Below are 20032 nucleotides of genomic sequence, written 5' to 3' on the forward strand. Positions count from 1 at the left end.
GTTTGGAGTTATTGGGAGCTATAGCACATTTTTAGATAAAATATTTTTCATCTTGAGTGACTCAGATGTTTTTTGAAAGTAGAAATTGACCTTTTGGGGAACAAATGTATTAAAAATATAGGCTTAAAAAAAAAAGAGAGAACATTGCTAGATGTACTGCATCTCTTCCAAGGAAAAGAACTGGTAGTTCTGGCATTTAAATTTCCTATGAGGGACTGGGCGCGGTGGCTCACGCCTGTAATCCCAACACTTTGGGAGGTTGAGGTGGGCAGATCACTTGAGGTCAGGAGTTCGAGGCCAACCTGGCCATATGGTGAAACCTCGTCTCTATTAAAAATACAAAAATTAGCCAGGTGTGGTGGCGAGTGCCTGTAATCCCAGCTACTTGGGAGGCTGAGGTGGGAGAATTGCTTCAACCCGGGAGGCAGAGGTTGCAGTGAGCTGAGATTGCGCCACTGCACTCCAGCCTGGGCAACAGAACAAAACTCTGTCTCAAAAAAAAAAAAAAAAAATTCCTATGAAGTAGATGTTTATGTATGGTGCCACCCAACCCCTAACAAATTTGACAGGTGAGATGATTATTTATGCTTGCATTATTATCTGATTGAATAATATTGTGTCTAAGAAGGTGTTGGTTCTATAAATGGTTTTTAAGAAATCCGTGAAGTTTTGGCCTGGGCGCTGTGGCTCATGCCTGTAATCCCAGCAGTTTGGGAGGCCAAGGTTCGCGGATCATTTGAGGCCAGGAATTTGAGACCAGCCTGGCCAATGTGGTGAAACCCTGTCTCTACTGAAAATACAAAAACTAGCTGGGTATGGTGGCAGGCACCTGTAATCCCAGCTACTTGGGAGGCTGAGGCAGGACAATAGATTGAACCCAGGAGGCAGAAGTTGCAGTGAACCATGATCGCACCACTGCACTCCTGCCTTGGGTGACAGAGTGAGACCCCATCTCAAAAAGAAAAAAAAAAAAAAGAATCCGTGAAGTTTTGATTGCGATTACATCCTGAGCCCTCATCTGAATGGACTTAATGAAGTAAAGGCTTGCTCTTGTATCCTCATTGTTGTAAGCAGTTAGAGTGATTAAACAATCTCAAGGTTGTTACTTCAAAGTGTGTTTTGTGCTTGCTTAGCAAAGCTGAGACTGAAGTTAAGGATGTGATCCTTGAGCAGACTACAGTTTGGTTCTGTGCCAGGACCCTAAAGCATCATCTTTCCCTGAGCTCTAAGGCAGGGTTTGTTCTAGAGGTTCTGCGCAAGCCAGACACAGAACAAGGCAGCCCATGACTATCAGCAACACCAAAAGAAATCACTATTTCAGTGTTGTGTTGGTTACATCATTTCCTTACATTCTGTGCAGTTGTTAACAGTCCTATCATTGCTTTGCTGGGTGAGAATACTGTACTGTCTCCTTCAGATGTCTGTATAAATGCTTGTGCTTAGGTGGCGTGCTGCAGACACCCATGTCAGTTCTAAACATCTGGATTCCTGAGGTGCTGAGTTGTTGTCTGAGTTTGTGAATTTTATCATATTATGCCTTCTAATTTTTTTTAAATCTTTTTTCTTGTTTTCTGTGAAAGTTCAGAGATAAATGTATATGTCTTTCATATACATTGAACTCAGTAACAGTATAGTGTATATTGGAAATTAAGGCGAATTTTTCTGTGTGGAAAATTAATTCTGCTAACCACAAGTCCTTGCTGTTTCTAGTTCCTTAAGAGTAAAACATGATTTTCTTAGCTCTTTTATTTTTGGGGGCAGTGTTTGTCTTTGGAAATGTAGCCTATGACATAGATCATGGAACCCACAGGTGATGTTAAATATAGTTTTTTGGTTTTTTTTTTTTGAGATGGAGTCTCACTGTGTCACCCAGGCTGGAGTGTGGAGTGCAGTGGCACAATCTCAGCTCACTGCAATATCTGTCCCCTGGGTTCAAGCAATCCTGCCGCAGCCTCTGGAGTAGCTGGAACTACAGGCATATACTACCACACCTGGCTAATTTTTATATTTTTAGTAGAGATGGGGTTTCACCATTCTGAATAGGCTGCTCTCGAACTCCCTTCCTCAGGTTATCTGTCTGCCTCAGCCTCCCAAAGTGCTGGGATTACAGGTGTGAGCCACCATACTTGGCCTGTTTTTATTATTATTTATTGGAATAACTTGGTTAAGTATAGGCATTCATTCTTAACCCACTTAGAAAGCGGGTTTTATGGCCAGATGTGTTGGCCCATGTCTGTAATTCCAGCACTTTGGGAGGCCGAGGTGGGCGGATCACCTGAGGTCAGGAGTTCGAGACCAGCCTGGCCAACATGGCGAAACCCAGTCTGTACTAAAAATTCAAAAATTAGCTGGGCATGGTGACGGTGTCTGTATTCCCAGCTACTGGGGAGGCTGAGGCAGGAGAATTGCTTGAACCCAGGAGGCAGAGGTTGCAGTGAGCCGAGATCGTGCCACTGCATTCCAGCCTGGGCAACAAGAGTGAGACTCCATCTCAAAAATAAATACATAAGCAAGTAAGTAAGTAAAGTGAGTTTTCTGGACCGGGTGCAGTGACTCATGCCTGTAATCCCACTACTTTGGGAAGGTGAGAGAGGAGGGTTGCTTGAGCCCAGGAGTTTGAGAGCAGCCTGGACAATGTGGCAAAACCCCATCTCTACAAAAAATACAAAAATTAGCTGGATGTGGGGGGTGCACACACATGTAGTCCCAGCTACTCGGGAGGCTGAGGCAGGAGGATCACTTTTGTCTGGGAACAGGAGACCAAAAAGAGAAAAGGAAAAACAATTGCTTCTTTTGACATCTCTTTCTGTGTTAATATTGACCTTGTTTTTACTTACTTGCAGGTGATTTAGGATATTCAACCTTGCTTTTTGTCATTTTTCATGATTACCCTTGTAGGAAAACATTCGGTAGTTGCCCCCAACATTATCTCAAGCTGATGATTTTAGAAAAATATGCAAGATTTTCTGAAGATTAATTTATTTTGACACCACACTTTTCTAAATGTAACCTTTACCAAACATGCATACTCATAACATAAATTTGGGTGGACATTAAACTGCCCACATATACAAATCATATATTATTTTGCTCTCACTAGACTTAACATTTAAAAAGTAAACCTCGAGGGGAAGTAAACTTCACTTATTTCTGCGTTATTCTAAATTAACATTTAGTAGCATCAGTTATGCCATTTTGGGAAGCTTTATCAAGTCAACTATTGAGGAAATCCTGAGAACACTGTTGCTTAATCAGTATGCAAAGACTGAATGTGATATGAGGTGTTTTTATAAGCCATACTGGTCTAGAAGAATGTCCGATGAGGGTTTTGTGTGGTGCCATTTTGTCTTTTTCATGGCCTGGGCACCTCCCATAGTCCTCTTTGCTTTTTTGGAATCAGGAGGAAAGTCATGAGAGAATTGAGCCTTGGAAATGAGGATTACGCCACTGCTAATGACAGCCTGTGTGGAATACACTCTTTGTTTATATTGGAGGCTCTCTCGTCAGGAAATGATTTACCTCCTTTTATAACCTTGGTCAGTTTTAATCAATGCATTGAAAACCAGATTTAATGTTAAGATCCTTTGGTCAAATCCAGATCTAAAATCTAAGAGCTGAAAATACTCTCTGCTTTTGCTTTTTATTGTACAACAGAAAGCACACAACCAGACATTTGCCTTATGTTTTGTTGACTGTCTTTGGTTTTGTCAAGACACCTTGACCCTTTTATGAAGGTTTTTGGGAAGGTTGTTTTCTGTTCACCTCAGTTCTTAGAAAGAGGAAGAATGAGCGGGTCTCTTTTGGCTATTTTCAGTAAGCAGTGGAATGTGTTAAGATGAACTAGATGCCTGCAGTTTACTCTACAGGACTGCTGCCTTGTTTTGAATCTGAACAGGGTTCCCCTGGAAATCTAGGCCTTCCTGCAATGACATTGCTTTATGGTCTTTCTGAGCTACCGATGAGACAAGGAATGATATGCTCTTAGACAAATGTTTTCTGCTGTGTAAAATGGGGATAAAACAATTCATCTTCTGTATTGGTCCATTTTCATGCCGCTAATAAAGACATACCTGAGACAGGGCAATTTACAAAATAAATAGGTTTATTGGACTTATAGTTTCATGTGGTTGGGGAGACCTCACAGTCATGGCAGAAGGTGAAAGCCACGTCTCAGATGGCAGCAGACAAAAGAAGAGAGCTCATGCAGGGAAACTCCCATTTTTAAAACCATCAGATCTTGTGAGATTCATTCACTATCACGAGAACAGTGCAGGAAAGACCTGCCCCATAATTCTGTCACCTCCCATTGGGTTCCTCCCACAACATGTGGGAATTGTGGGAGTTAAAGTTCAGGATGAGATTTGGGTGGGTACACAGCCAAACCATATAATTCCACCCTCGGCCCCTCCCAAATCTCATGTCCTCACAATTCAAAACCAATCATGCCTTCCCAACAGTCCTCCAAAGTCTTTTTTCAGCATTAACTTACAAGTCCATAGTCCAAACTCTCATTTGAGTCAAGGTAAGTCTCCCTTCCACCTATGAGCCTGTAAAATCACAAGCAAGTTAGTTACTTCCTAGATACAATGGGGGTACAGGCCAGGGATAAATACAGCCATTCCAAATGGGAGTCATTGGCTACAGGCCCTTATTACCTGTGTGATCTTGGGCAAGTTACACAAGTCTGAAATCCATCAGGGCAGTCAAATCTTAAAGCTCCAAAATGATCTCCTTTGACTCCATGTCTCACGTTCAGGTTACGCTGATGCAGGAGGCAAGTTCCCATGGTCTTGGGCAGCTCTACTCCTGTGGCTTTGCAGGGGTACAACCTCCCTCCCAGCTCCTTTCATGTGCTGGTGTTGAGTGTCTGTGGCTTTTCCAGACGCATGGTGCAAACTGTTGGTGGATCTACCATTCTGGGATCTGAAGGACAGTGGCCCTCTTATTACAGCTCCGCTAGGTGGTACCCCAGTAGGGACTCTGTGTGGGGGCTCTGACCCCACATTTCCCTTCCTCACTGCCCTAGCAGAAGTTCTCCATGAGGGCCCGCACCTGCAATAGACTTCTTTGTGGGCATCCACGCATTTCCATACATCTGAAATCTAGGTAGAGGTCCCCAAACCTCAGTTCTTGACTTCTGTGTGCCTGCAGGCTCAGTGCTGCATGGAAGCTTCCAAGGCCTGGGGCTTCCACCCTCTGAAGCAACATCCTGAGCTGTACCTTGGCCACTTTTAGTCATGGCTGGAGCAGCTGGGAGGCAGGGCACCAAGCCCCTGGACTGCATACAGCAGAGGGTGCCTGGACCTGGCCTATGAAACCATTTTTCCTCCTAAACTTCCAGGCCTGTGATGGGAGGGCCTGCCTTGAAGACCTCTGACATGCCCGGGAGACATTTTCCCCATTGTCTTTGGCTGCTCGTTCCTTATGCAAATTTCTGTGGCCAGCTTAATTTCTCCTCAGAAAATGGGATTTTCTTTTCTTTTCTTTTCTTTTTGAGACGGAGTCTCGCTCTGTTGCCGAGGCTGGAGTGCAATGGTGAAATCTCGGCTCACTGCAACCTCCGTCTCCTGGGTTGAAGTGATTCTCCTGCCTCAGCCTCCTGAGTAGCTGGGATTACAGGCATGTGCCACCATGCATGGCTAATTTTTGTATTTTTAGTAGAGATGGGATTTCACCATGTCAGTCAGGCTGGTCTTGAACTCCTGACTTCGTGATCTGCCCACCTTGGCTTCCCAAAGTGCTGGGACTACAGGCATGAGCCACCACGCCCAGCCAGGATTTTCTTTTCTATCACATTGTCAGGTTGCAAATTTTCCAAACTTTTATGTTCTGCGTCCCTCATAAAACTGAATGCCTTTAACAGCACTCAAGTCACTTCTTGAATGCTTTGCTGCTTAGAAATTTCTAATGCCAGATACCCTAAATTATTTCTCTCAAGCTCAAAGTTCTACAAATCTCTAGGGCAAGGGCAAAATGCTGCCAGTTTCTGCTAAAACATAAGAAGAGTCACCTTTGCTCCAGTTCCCAACAAGTTCCTCATCTCCATCTGAGACCACCTCAACCTGGATTTCATTGTCCATATCATTATCAGCATTTTGATCAAAGCCATTCACCAAGTCTCTAGGGAGTTCCAAACTTTCCCACATTTTTCTTTCTTCTTGTGAGCCCTCCAAACTGTTCTGGCCTCTGCCTGTTACCCAGTTTCAAAGTCACTTCCACATTTTTTGGTAGCTTTTCAGCAGCGCCCCCTCCCAGTACCAGTTTCCATTTTCATGCTGCTGATAAAGACATAGCTGAGACTGGGCAATTTACCAAAGAAAGAGGTTTATTGGACTTATAGTTCCATGTGGCTGAGGAGGCCTCACAATCGTGGTGGAAGGTAAAAAGCACATCTCACGTGGCAGCAGACAAGAGAGCTTGTGCAGGGCACCTCCTGTTTTTAAAACCATCAGATCTCTTGAGACTCATTCACTATCAAAAGAACAGTGCAGGAAAGACCCACCCCTGTAATTCAATAACCTCTCATCACGTTCCTCCCACAACATGTGGGAATTGTGAGAGTTACAATTCAAGATAAGATTTGAATGGGGACACAGCCAAACCATATCCTCTTCCGTCGAGGTTATAAGGGTTGTGTGAGATGTGAAAGGACTTGGATAGTTCCTAGAACTTAGTAAGTGCTCAGCATATATTCTTTTCCTTTTCTTGAAATATAAGGGATGCGGAGAGGATTGGGCAGATACTGGTCAAAGGACACAACATTTCAGTTAGCAGGAATAAATTCAAGAGATCTGTTATACAGCATGGTGACTGGTTACTAACAGTGTATTGTAAACTTGAAAATTACCAGAAGAGTGGGTTTTAAGTGTTTTCACTGCAAAAAGTGAGTATGTGAGGTAATGGATATGTTAGCCTGATTTAGTCATCTTACAATGCATGTATATTTCAGAACATGTTGTACACATGAATATATACAATTTTTAGTTGTTAATTAAAAATAAATAAATAAGGATGGGCATGGTGGCTCATGCCTGTAATCCTAGCACTTTGGGAGGCCAAGGGAGGTGGATCGCTTGAGGCCAGGAGTTGAGACCAGGCAGGGGAACATAGTGAGACTCTATCTCTTAAAAAAAATTAGCTGAGGATAGTGGCACATGTCTGTATTCCCAGCTACTCAGGAGGCTGAGGCAAGAGGATTGCTTGAGCCCAGGAGGTTGAGGCTGCAGTGATCCGTGGTTGCAGCACTGCATTCCAAACTGGCAACAGAGCAAAACCCTGTCTCAAAAAAAAAAAAAAAAAAAAAAGAAATAAAAAATATAAGAAGACCTAACATGATAGGAGATTCAATAAAGGTAGAGGTGGTAGCAGAATGTGTTTTATGTTTTAGTTTAATGAAAAAGAAACTTCATTAGCTTGTGGACATAAAATTGGAGTGTAGTAGCAACAATTGTGAAGTGTTTACTTTTGCTTGTACGTACCCTTTAGTGTTTGCCTGTGAAAAATCAGATGACGATTGTGTCACATTGGTATGTAATAGAAGCAAGATGGCTTTGATGTGGAGCATTTTTTAAAGTTTTGTTTTTCAAGTGAATATAACGCAGCAGTGTATGGAGGGTTGAATAGGTATACATAACAGCTGTATGTACAGAGGGGAGAGGAAGGAACCTGTGGTGCCTGAAATAAAAGCACACCAGTGGTTTCCCTTTTTCTCCATAGAAAGCAATTGCATGCTGGTAGCAAATTGGGTTTTTCTTGTAATATGCACGTGCTTGACATTTAACATCAGAGAGATTTTAAACTGAAGAATTAAAGATTTCTTCCCAGTGTCAACTTATTTTGGGTGACAAAAAAAAAGAAAGAAAAGATTTCTTCCCGGCCCTCTCGCCAGTCATGGAGCCCTCTCGCCAGTCATGGACAGAGCAAGACTTTATTTGCTACTTACTACCACAACTGCCATTCGTGCCCAGCAGCACAGCATGCAGGGTCGCAGTGGGTTCTTAAGGGACCCCGTGTGTCCAGCTGTCTCCCTGGAGGGTGCTGCCTGATCACCTGCAAGGAAGCCCTCGCTTAACCTTCTGCTGTCCGGCCTGTCCCTCCCTCATACAGAGGAGCTGTGTATTAAATTGAGTCTTACAGTAATTCCACCTCCCTCCTCCATGGGACTTCCAGCTTCCCAACATAAACACGAGTTTTAACATAGCTTTACTGTTGGTAAGCGCATAGCTCTCAGTGTCACAACGCTCAACAGGATTCGTTTCCATTTGAATTAAAATATTTAAAAAGCCATTTGATTGATTTCTCCCGAAGAATTGCTTCACTTCAGGATCTCATGGAGCGTACGTAGTATAGTACAGTTGAATCCCAGCTCTGCTCTTTATTACCTGTGTGATCTTGGGCAAGTTACTCACCCTCTCTTTACCTCAGCTTCCTCATCTGTAAATTGAGAATATTAGAACCTGTTTGATAGGGTTGTTGTGAGGATGAAATAAGAGTGTGTGTGTAAAATGCACAGTGCCTGGTACATGATAGGCCTCAGTTAACTTGTCACTGCTGTCACTGCTGTGGTGACATAGTTTGAGATGCTTCTCTGATTAGATGTGGGGAACAGAAGGAGTGCTGTTTTATTTTCATAGAAGATGCTGTATGATGCACTGTGTACATCCAGTAAACAGGACTTTGTTTTGAATTATTGAGGCTTGACCAGAAAGCAGAGGAGACCCCCCCCCAAAAAAACCTACATGTAACTAAATAATATGCAGGGAGAAGATTGAATACGTTATTGTTTTTTGTTTCTCCCCTTTGAATCATATGGTTAGTTCTTACTCTTAGCTGTGTATTGTGTTTTCAGTTTTAGACTTTTTTTTTTTTTTGAGTTGGAGTCTTGCTCTGTTGCCCAGGCTGGAGTGCAGTGGTGCAATCTTGGCTCACTGCAATCTCTGCCTCTGCCTCCTGATAGCTAGGATTACAGGTGCTCACCACCGCTCCTAGCTAATTTGTATATTTTTGGTAGAGATGGGCTTTCACTAAGTTGGCTAGGCTGGTCTTGAGCTCCTGACCTCAAGTGAACTGCCCACCTTGGCCTCCCAAAGTGTTGGAATTACAGGTGTGAGCCACCGCGCATGGCCCTGTTTTAGACTTTTATTGGGAAAAGGAAGTAAAGAAATACATCTTCTAAGTGAACTATTAGAAGCTGTTTCTTTCCTTTCTTAAATTTTAACTTTAATTCTTCTCTTTTTCTTTCACTTGAGACAGAGTCTTGCTCTGTCACCCAGGCTGGAGTGCAGAGGCGCCATCATGGCTTACTGCACCCTCAACCTTCTGGGCATAAGTGATCCTCCTGCCTCAGCCTCCCATGTAGCTACCAAAGGTGCATGCCACCATGCCTGGCTAATTTTTTTTTTTTTTTTTTTTGATAGAGATGGGGGCCTCACTATGTTGCCCTTGCTGGTCTTGACCTCCTGGGCTCAAGTGATTGTCCTACCTCAGCCTCCCAAAGTGCTAGGATTACAGGCATGAGCCACGCTGCCCAGCCTCTTCCCTTTTTCTTTTTTCTTTTCTTTTCTTTTTTTTTTTTTTGAGACAGTCTCACTTTGTTGCCCAAGCTGGAGTGCAGTGGCACGATCTTGGCTCACTGCGGCTTCCAACTCCCGGGTTCAAGTGATCCTCCGGCCTCAGCCTCTCAAGTAGCTGGGACTACAAGTACACACCACCGTGCCTGGCTGATTTTTGTACTTTTAGTAGAGACAGGGTTTCACCATGTTGGACAGGCTGATCTCGAACTCTTGACCTCATGATCCGCCCACCTCTGTCTCCCAAAGTGGTGGGATTACAGGCGTGAGCCACAGTGCCCAGCCCTCTTTCCTTTTTCTTTACTTTTTTTTTTCTGAGACAGTCTCGCTCTGCCACCCAAGCTAGAGTGCAGTGATGTGATATTGCCTCCCAGATTCAAGCAGTTCTCTGCCCCAGCCTCCCGAGTAGCTGGGATTACAGGCATGTGCCACCACACCCTTCTGATTTTTGTATTTTCAGTAGAGACGGGATTCCACCATGTTGGCCAGGCTGGTCTTGAACTCCTGACCTCGTGATCCGCTTGCCTCGGCCTGTCAAAGTGCTAGGATTACAGGTGTGAGCCATCGCACCTGGCCTCCTCTCTCCTATTTCAAAACCACTTTATTGAGATATAAATTCACATGCCGTATAGTTTACTTATTTAAAGTATATAGTTCAGTGGTTTTTGGGATATTACATTATTAATTTTTTTTAATTTGGTAAAATATACAACAACTTTTGCCATTTAACCATTTAAAATGTACAGTTTGATGGCATTAATTACATTCACAATATTGTTCAACTGTAGCCACTGTTTCCAGAACTTTTTCATCACTCCAAACAGAAACTCTGTAACCAGCAAGCCAGTAACACCCTATCTTCTCCCTCTCCTCAGCTCCTGGTTACCTCTAATCTGCTATGAATTTGTCCTTTTGTGAGTTGTTTCTTTTTGAGCAACTCATTGCTTCACTGACATTTTAATTTATTAAAACAATGATATTTTGCATCACCTGGAGCACTTTTCTTTTGTAATTGTATTATTGCCTTATGTTTAGATCACACCTTGGGCACATAAACTTTAAGATACATAGATGTGTATCTGTGCAACATCTCAACTAGGGTGGCTTATACATAAGGCAGCAGGAGTATAAGGGAAAGAGCTGAGGCTTCAGGGTGGGTCAGTTGGGTTGATGCCACCAGGTGGGAGATTTGTCTTGCCAAAGCTAGGTTTCTCCGTCTGTCAACTGGAGATCATAATCTCCACCTGGTTGGGCAGCAGCACTGATAAGGCTGCTTAGTGTTGGATGTGGCACGTAGTAGGTATGCAGAGAGGGTGGTTGTTACTGTGCCTTACACTGCAGTGAACTTGAAGAAAATAATGGAAATCTTGTTTCTCATTTCATTTCTTTTTTTTAATTCTTATTTTTTTAAAAAAAAATATATATTTTTTGAGACAGAGTCTCCCTCTATCGCCCAGGCTGGAGTGCAGTGGCATGATCTTGGCTCACTGCAACCTCCACCTCTGAGGCTCTAGCAATTCTCATGTCTCAACCTCCTGAGTAGCTGGGATTACAGACTTATGCCACCATATCCGGCAAATTTTTGTATTTTTAGTAGAGACAGGGTTTAACCATGTTAGCCAGACTGGTCTCGATCTCTTGGCCTCAAGTGATCTGCCCACCTCAGCCTCTCAAAGTGTTGGGTTTACACATGTGAGCCACTACTCCCAGCATTTTTTTTTTTTTAATTTTTTTTTTTTTGAGATGGAGTCTTGCTCTGTTGCCAGGCTGGAGTGCAGTGGTGCGATCTCGGCTCACTGCAACCTCCGCCTCCCAGGTTCAAGCGATTCCCCTGTCTCAGCCTCCTGAGTAGCTGGGACTACAGGCACGTGCCACTATGCCCTGCTAATTTTTTGTATTTTTAGTAGAGACAGGTTTCACCATGTTGGCCAGGATGGTCTCGATCTCCGCCCACCTCAGCCTCCCAAAGTGCTGGGATTACAGGCATGAGCCAGCACTCCCGGCCAGCACCCGGCATTTTTTTAAATTATTTTTTTGAGACAGAGTCTGGCTCTGTCACCCAGGCTGGAGTGCAGTGGAGCAAACATGGCTGACTGCATCCTGGGCCCAAGGGATCCTCCTGCCCCACCCTCCAAGTAGCAGGGAGTACGGCTGCATGGTACCACACCCAGCTATTTTTTAAGTTTTTCATAGAGATGGGGTCTCGCCATGTTGACTGGTCTTGAACTTCTGGACCCAAGAGATTCTCCCGTCTCGGCCTCCCACGGTGCTGGGTAGTTTTTCATTTTATGAAAGGGTGATGGTGGAGAAACACAGCAGGCGGTGTGTTCCGAGCTGAGGACCCTTGGGTGACAGTCTCTCTGTGTTGATAGAGGCAAAGTGGCCCACATACATGATGCTAATAAAAACTTTTTAATAATGGCAATTTAGATATCTTACTAAGAAAACACTTTATACCTGTCTTTGCATCTTAATTTTAAAGGTCTTGCTGCGAAGTTGGGTTGTAAGTGAGAAGAAAATACCTGCCCTGTGTGTTATTTGCACTAATTTGTGTTGAGCCTTCTGACGCTGGTGAGGCTGATTTGTGAGGCCGTAGGGTCGAGAACACAGCCTCCTCCATTTGTCTGCCTGTGCCGGGCACATCCCTTCTCATCCCTTTCCTAGAAGCCCCTGGTGATGCCAGAACCGAGGTCAGGGAAGGCAGGAAGGAGGCCACTTATAGCATTGGTGATCATAGGCCCCTTTCTTATTGGCTGGCTTTCCCAAGAACTTGGTAGTACTTATTCTTTATTTTTGTATTAAAATGCTTACATAAAGGAGTAATAAATCTTTTAAAATATGATATCCTCTGCCCCATAGCTTTTATCAAAAATGGGTCTGGATCCTGGAATAGGGAGCACAGTTTATCATAAACTGGCTGCATGTGAACAGTGGTGTATTTGTTGATGCTACTCTTTAATCATAAAGAGCCCAGGAAATATGTCTTTTAAAAAAAATGGAGTCCCCATTTTCAACCTCTTCTGGATTATGTAAATTTTGGAGTCAGGTGCCATGGAGGAGTAAAATTATAGCACTGCAGATGCTTCGAGCAGCCTCCCAGAATCCAGAAGACTTGAAGCCAGTTTTTCCCTAGTTCACAAAATATATTTTCCCCAATACACAAGATGCATTTTTTCTTCCTCACATACTTTAACCAAACCCATTTATTTTGCCTCAAAGTCTTGTTTATTTTGTTTTTGGCTCCCCAAGTTACCATGATAAAAAGAATCTCCATGAATTGGCTTGGTTTGATTACCCTCAAAGTTTAATACACTCACTGATTTTTCACAAAGGCAAAAGACAGGGCACATTAAATTACTGTGAAGCCTTGAGTCTGGTTTTTTAGGACTGGAAACAAGTGCTACTTCGAGGAAGGGACTGCTTGCCTCAAGTTGATACTGCCTTGTCTAATTTCTGCCTTGTAATCTTGATTGCCACTTCTGTGGCAGCATCAAAAGGCTGCTTTTTAAAGAAACCTTACAGGCCACCCACCCAGCAACCTGTACTTGGTATGCTAGCCCTGCAGCACTACAGGGGCAGTCCATGTGCTGAGCTGAGCTGTTCTTGTGCTTGCTCTGGTTACTTTAAAGTACATTTCTCTCTGGCTTAATAACTTGTTATTATTATAATTTAAAAAGTAACTTGTTGAGGTAGAAGGAAATCAGTCAACCCTTGGATGTATATTTAAGCTGCTTGCCTTCTCTGTAATAGGGTATTGGATTAGTGTTCTGTGGCTGCTGTAACAAGTTACTACAAGCTCGGTGGCTTAAAATACCAAGTGTTTTAGGTGAATACATCTCTCATGGTCTGGAGGCCAGAAGTTTCAAATCAAGTCATCAGCATTGCCGAGCTCCCTCCAGAGGCTCTGGGGAAGAATCCGTCCCTTGCCTCCTCTGACTTCCAGTGGCTGCCGGCATTCCTTGGCATCCCTCTGCTTAGGGCCACATCACACCAGTCTCTGTCCCCATGGTCACATTGCCTCCTCCTCCTCCTCTGTGTGTGTGTGTCCTGTCTCTGCCTCTCTCTTATGAAGACATGTGTGATGGCAGTGAGGCCCCACTTGTACAATCCCAGATAATCTCATCTCAGGGTCCTTAATATAAAAACATCTACTAAGATTCCTTTTCCAACTAAGGCAGCACTCAGAGGTTCCAGGGACTAGAAAGTGTACATATCTTTTTGGAGGCCACCATTCAGCCCACTGTAGGCATGTTAGTAGTAAAGTCAGCAGTCTTAGCTATTTCCAGTTTTGCATTGGTCCTGGCTAGGAGCAAGTGGGCAATAGTTATTTCCAAAACTGTTTAGCACTTAATTTGCAGTGTTCAAAGATTAGCAGTATACTCTAAGAAATTTGGGCTACCTATCAAATAGCTTATCCTTTGAACACCTTCCACTATGCACAGTATGTCACCTGCATTGACTATTTTTTCTAAAGGCAGTCAGTCCTCACAGGTAGGGAAAAATGTGCCCATTTTAAAGCCGAGACATCTGCCTAGGGCCCCGGGAGTGGCAGTCAAGGATCATCAAGCTTGTGCTCCACTCAGAAGGGATTCTTCCTCCATAGCACACAGTCTCTATAAGGGACAATGCTATAGTTGGTTGCATATCTTTTTAAGAGACAATGTTAGTCTCTTTGAAAGAAGATTTCCTTTTCTCTTAATGTTTGGCCTGAGCACAGTCTCTAAAAGATGTTGACTTAGACCATTGGATTGTGTGGGGCTTGTTTCCTCTGACACTTTACAGTGTGTTGTTTTATAGGCCCTGCAGGCATTGCCTTTGTATAATGCTTAATTTAGTGTTTTTAGTTGATGTAATTTGATATGCTTCATTTGATGGAGACTGTTGAAATGAGCTGCTGGTTTTTTTTTTTTTCTTCCTTTTCTTTTGCCTTTGTTTTAGTGTTGTATGTATCTAAGAAAGGACATGAGTTGGCTTCAGGACAAATGTTGAGTAACGCTCTGTTTGTCAAAACAGCAAGCAGCTAGATTGAAAACTGTATTCCCCCCACCTGAGTGAAAGTAAAATAACTGATGCCACAGTCACTCCCATCTAGCCAGTGGTTACCCTTATTTTACACAGGAGCTTTAGTGAGCAAAATAAATGAGCTTATTTTGTGACAGATGTCTGCATGCTTCCTACCCTGGATGATAAAATTAGTTTTTTATAGCACATAAATATGTATAATGATGAGCCTTGCATACGGGTTCTTATGAAGTGCTTTTACTTCTGCGCCCTAAAGGAAATATCAAGACCATTTGCAAGTACAGTAGAGCTGCCAGTCGGTAAAAGTTTCAATTTCTCTTTAGAAGGCTTGGGACTTGGGGTGAGCCGCAAATTAATTCTGTGCTTAAATTGTGTTGAGATGAGATTGTATTCAACATTTCTGTATCCCAGTCTAGTGGTAGGAGAGGGGTACAATTTTATTTGGAAATCTCTTTTTTAAGAAATCGGAAGTGTAGTCTTGATGGAAGCAGAAAGCAGATGGACACAAATGCAAATTTTCACTCAGGGAGTGAAAATACTGAGTTCTTAGGAGGAAGGATAAAGAGTTTGGGGGTTTGAGGTTTTTCCTTTTGCTAGGAAGAGAGACCAGAATAAACTCTGTTCTTCTTTATTAAGACATGTCATGACATTAGAAGTCTGTCTAGATCGTCCAGTCCTGTGTATGCATCATTATGCAAACTAAGCCCCTGTGTCCACACACCTCTGAGGCGTCTCCTCACCCTGAGATGCTGATTCACTCGTTTTCCTGATGGTGATCACGGTGTGTGGGACCAGGTGTGCCTGGCAAGCCCCATGCCCAGGTAGCAGCTTGCTTTGCACTGCAGTCATGGGAAGGTTGTCCTTTTGATCTCCGGCCACATGGCTCTCTTCACTGCCTGTTGTTCCTGTTGCCTTGAAAATTCGCTGTACCCAAAGCTCTTCCTCAGACAGCAACCTCATTTTTTGTACCAGCTCTGTGCCATGACACAAAGCCATAATTTAATCAGCCCTTCGAGTATTATAAAAAAATGTTTCTGGAATGTTGTATCCCAAGCACTCGCTTCTCTTATATACACAAGGGCTTTGACTAGTGGTTTAGGACGAAAACCCTTGACCCTAGCTGCTCCCGCTGGGACTGTAGGCTTACCATTTCACAGGGAGGCTGTGGAGACAGCTCAGGTTAAAAGGCACGCGGGAGAAAGGGCCTGTGTGTGTAGGGCAGGTAGTGGGAAGCTTAGGGTCTTCCCCCATGGTGGCCAAGGGCAAGTAGCTGAACTTGGAAAAATCTGCCTCCCATTCTCAGTACAGGGGGACCCATAACTTCCCGACAGGAGAGGAGCAACTGAGGCTGAACAGGCCATGATAAATGTGATTTTAGTTAGGAATTTTTGTACTTAATTTTTTTTTTTCTTTTTAAAACACAAAAATCCCACTGATAATTCCTCAGCCCAGAAGAAAAAAAGCTGTCCTCTTAGTTTCCTGCTAGTTTGTGTTCTGTGTCTATTTCATTTACTAATTGAGATCAATGTTCTTCATTTGCAGATTGAGATTATACTAGTTATATAATTGTATAAGTTAAAAAAAAAAAAAAAGCCAGGTGCGGTGGTGTGCACCTGTCGTTCCAGCCATTTATGAGGCTGAGGTGGGAGGATCACTTGAGACCAAGAGTTTGAGTCTAGCTGGGGCAACATAGACCCTGTCTCAATTTAAAAGATACGTATTTAACCTGCGTGTCCTGCACATGTATCCCATAACTTAAAATATTTTTAAAAGATTTATATATATATACACACACACACACACACACGATAAGGAATTTTCAAACACATTAAAACTCATGGTCAGTGTCACGTAGACAGGCTTCAGTGGCCTACCAGCCAGATCTGTCGTGGTTTACTCACAACCTTCCTTCGTGGTTGGAGCTCTTGTCAGTACATGCATGCCTTGCGCTGCACTGGCTCCAACACTGGGTGTGACCGTTTTTTGCTAACTGCTTCTTAAAGTGGTCACCTGTCTGATTCATGCTCCTCCTCTGCCATCAGTTTTAGGACTCGAAAACCTGCTGCCTCAGGAGCAAAACTAAGTATTTCCTTTCCTTTGTGAATCAAATCTGTGATTTTATAGATTTGGTAATGTAGAATCTGAAGGAACTATAATGATCTTTTCAGTTCCCGGAGGTTTGAGTCTCCATCCAAAGTATTCCTGAATCAGCTTTAGGACTGCTTGCATGCATTTTTGAATATCATACTTTGTTTTCTTGAGCATAGCTGCATAAAATGGGTTAATAGCAGCATTGTTTTGCAACCCATTTATATTCACCGGACTACTAGGGAATGACTTAGATAAGCCACAGTCCAAGGCAAGCCACTGTGTCATCATAGAATAACCTTTGATCTTTATGTGCTTGTACTTACATAATCTGTGTCTGAAGCTTTGTGGTAAGGGTGGAGGATTTTGATAATGTTAGAGGTGTCTGATTCTTTTGTATTGTGTGTGTTACTCCCTCAAGTGTTTGCTAATCTTTAGTTCTGCATTGGTGGCTAAAGCTTAATTTGTGGCCAATTCACAGAAACGGGTTAGACTTTTGCTAATGACTTACCAAGAGAATAGTTTAATTTTTTTTAAAATTGTCTTAAAAACAAGAATAGCAGCTGTCAGCAGTAATTTCGCCCAGTTTATCTCTTGCAGAGAACCTAGTCGCATGCTACAGTTCGATCTCCTAGTTTCAAGGAGTTGTAGAAGGCTTATGTTACTGCCTTCTGGATTTTGAGGTAGTCCTTGGTATTTAATAGTTTTATGTTTTTCTTTTGTTTATTCATAGTTTCTTTTTTCTTTTTTTTAATCTTTTCGAGACAGAGTCCTGCTCTGACCCCCAGGCTGGAGTGCAGTGGCTCAATCTTGGCTCACTGCAACCTCCGCCTCCCAGGCTCAAGGGCTCCTCCTGCCTTAGCCTCCCAAGTAGCTCGGGCTACAGGCACGTGCCACCACACCCGGCTAATTTTCTGTATTTCTTTGTAGCAGTGGGGTTCATCATGTTGCCCAGGCTGGTTTCAAACTTCTGAGCTCCACCTATCTGCCTGCCTTGGCCTCCCCAGGTGTTTGGATTATAGGCATGAGCCACTGTGCTTGGCAGTTTTTTCTTTTTTAAAATTTTATGTGTCAAAGTTTTGTGTTTTTCTTTTCTTTTTTTGAGATGGAGTCTTGCTCTGTTCCCCAGGCTGGAATGCAATGGCACAATCTCAGCTCACTGCAACCGCTGCCTCCTGAGTTTAAGCAATTCTCCTGCCTCAGCCTCCCGAGTAGCTGGGATTACAGGCATGTGCCACCACACCTGGCTAATTTTTGTATTTTTAGTAGAGACGGGGTTTTGGCATGTTGGCCAGGCCGGTCTCGAACTCTTGATCTCCAGTGATCCACCTGCCTTGGCCTCCCAAAGTGCTGGGATTACAGGCATGAGCCACTGTGACCGGCTAGTTTTGTGTTTTTCTAAGTATTTTATTTATGTGTTTGTTCATTTAATTATTTATTTATTGTAGAGACAGGGCCTGTCTCTGTTGCCCAGGCTGGAGTGCAGTGGCACGTTACAGCTCCTTGCAGCCTCAAATTCATGGAGTCAAGCAATCCTGCTGCCTTAGCCTCCTGAGTAGCTGGGACTACAGGCACAAGCCACCTTGCCCGGCTAATTTACTTTTTGTAGAGACAGGAGTCTCCCCATGTTGCTCAGACTGATCTCAAACTCCAGGCCTCAAGTAATTCTCCCACTTCTGCCTCCCGAAGCAGTGGGATTAACAGGGAGGAGCCACAGAATGATTTAATATAAACAAATCATTAAGACTAATATCTTTTGGAGAAGTTGGCACAAGTCATTATCCAGCTGATTGCTACATCATCTTTAGTGGTAATTAACAACACCACATTGAATATACTGTTTTCCTGTTAACTCCATGATTCTCAGTCCAGAGTTTCTGAGTCAGGAGTCTTGGATGGCACCCAGGAATTTGTATCTTTAACAAGTTCCCAGGTGATGCTGATCCAGCTGGCCGGGAAGCACATTTTGCTAAGGGTTCAGGGTTCTATGTATCAGAGTTTTATATCTGAAATGAAATTCTTCAGTAACTAATGAGCCTTCTTAGGCAGTCTGGGACACAGTTTCATACCGTCCTTTTCTTTTATTTTTTGAGACGGAGTTTCGCTCTTATCACCTAGGCTGGAGTGCAGTGGTGCAATCTCGGCTCCCTGCAACCTCCACCTCCCAGGCTCAAGGGCTCCTCCTGCCTTAGCCTCCTGAGTAGCTGGGATTACAGGCACCTGCCACCATGCCTGGCTAATTTTTGTATTTTTAAGTAGAGACGGGGTTTCACCACATTGGCCACGCTGGTCTGGAACTCTTGACCTCAGGTGATCTACCTGCCTCGGCCTCCCAGATTGCTGGGATTATAGGTGTGAGCCACCGCACTCAGCCTATATTGCCCATTTCACAAAAAAGTTTGGAGGGTGGCTTTTTGTGAGTGCCAGCAGTAGGGTATTGGAGATGATGAGGTGTTGGCTCTTTGGAGATAAAAGGTATTGTGTAGCATATGCTGTGTAGCCTGTGAAGAGACTGAGTGGAAGTGATCCAGTGTACTGAGCAAAAGACCCTGGTATACTGTGCTTTACTCTGGAGTCTTTCCAGACTTGTTTGAAAGTCAGGATAACCAGCACTGCCAGTGATATACTCGTACAACATTTTAAAAATGACAGATTCCACAAAGGATAAAACTTGCTCTATGGCATCTAGAATGTGAACTTGAGTTACATTGTTTCTTAGGATAGAATTCTTTTGTAAAATTAGCCATTGTATCTAATGGGAATTTTAATTTTAGTGTTTGATAGGGTTAATGTCAGTCTTTTAGAGAATAAGTGGGGAAATAATATTTCATCAGAAAGCTTTCAGAAATGTGGCAAGACTCCCGCACGCAGTCTTGAGGGTCTTTACCGTGTTACACCCTCTCGGATATTCACTAAAATAGAAAGAATGTTTCATGCAAGTGTTAGTCTGAGTGTCTTTTTGATATCTGGCAGATGAAAGTCCTTCTGGGAGAGATTGTTCTTCAATACAGTTCACAGTGATGGAACATCCTTTCATGTCTTTATCAGCATTTCTGCTTGCCTAGTACATTTCCTCATATGCTAGGATGAAAACTGTCAAGTTGGATGATGCATATGTGAAGTATTTTATCAAATCATTCCAGGGAGTCAGTGCAGGCCCTTTGACAGCCAGCTGGGATGAGGCATGCCTACATTGAAATGTTTTAATTTTACTTCAGAAGGGCAGAGATGTTACCAGAGCAGTGGCTTCGAAACAGCATGGCATAAGGACGGTGGGAGGCCATTGGAAGAGTTTACTTTGGTTCAGTTCCGCAGACGCTCAGCCACAGTTTTAGAGTCAGTTTCACAATTGT

At 43.3% G+C, this 20032-nt stretch overlaps 1 protein-coding gene across 2 annotated transcripts in view; it reads left to right on the forward strand.

Annotated features, from left to right (window-relative positions):
- The window catches only part of PARN (poly(A)-specific ribonuclease), a 199006-nt gene that overhangs the window by 48381 nt on the left and 130593 nt on the right, over nt 1-20032 (forward strand). The gene's annotated exons all lie outside the window — the stretch shown is intronic.

The sequence above is a fragment of the Theropithecus gelada genome, chromosome 20, assembly GCF_003255815.1.
Source record: "Theropithecus gelada isolate Dixy chromosome 20, Tgel_1.0, whole genome shotgun sequence".
Lineage (NCBI taxonomy): Eukaryota > Metazoa > Chordata > Mammalia > Primates > Cercopithecidae > Theropithecus > Theropithecus gelada.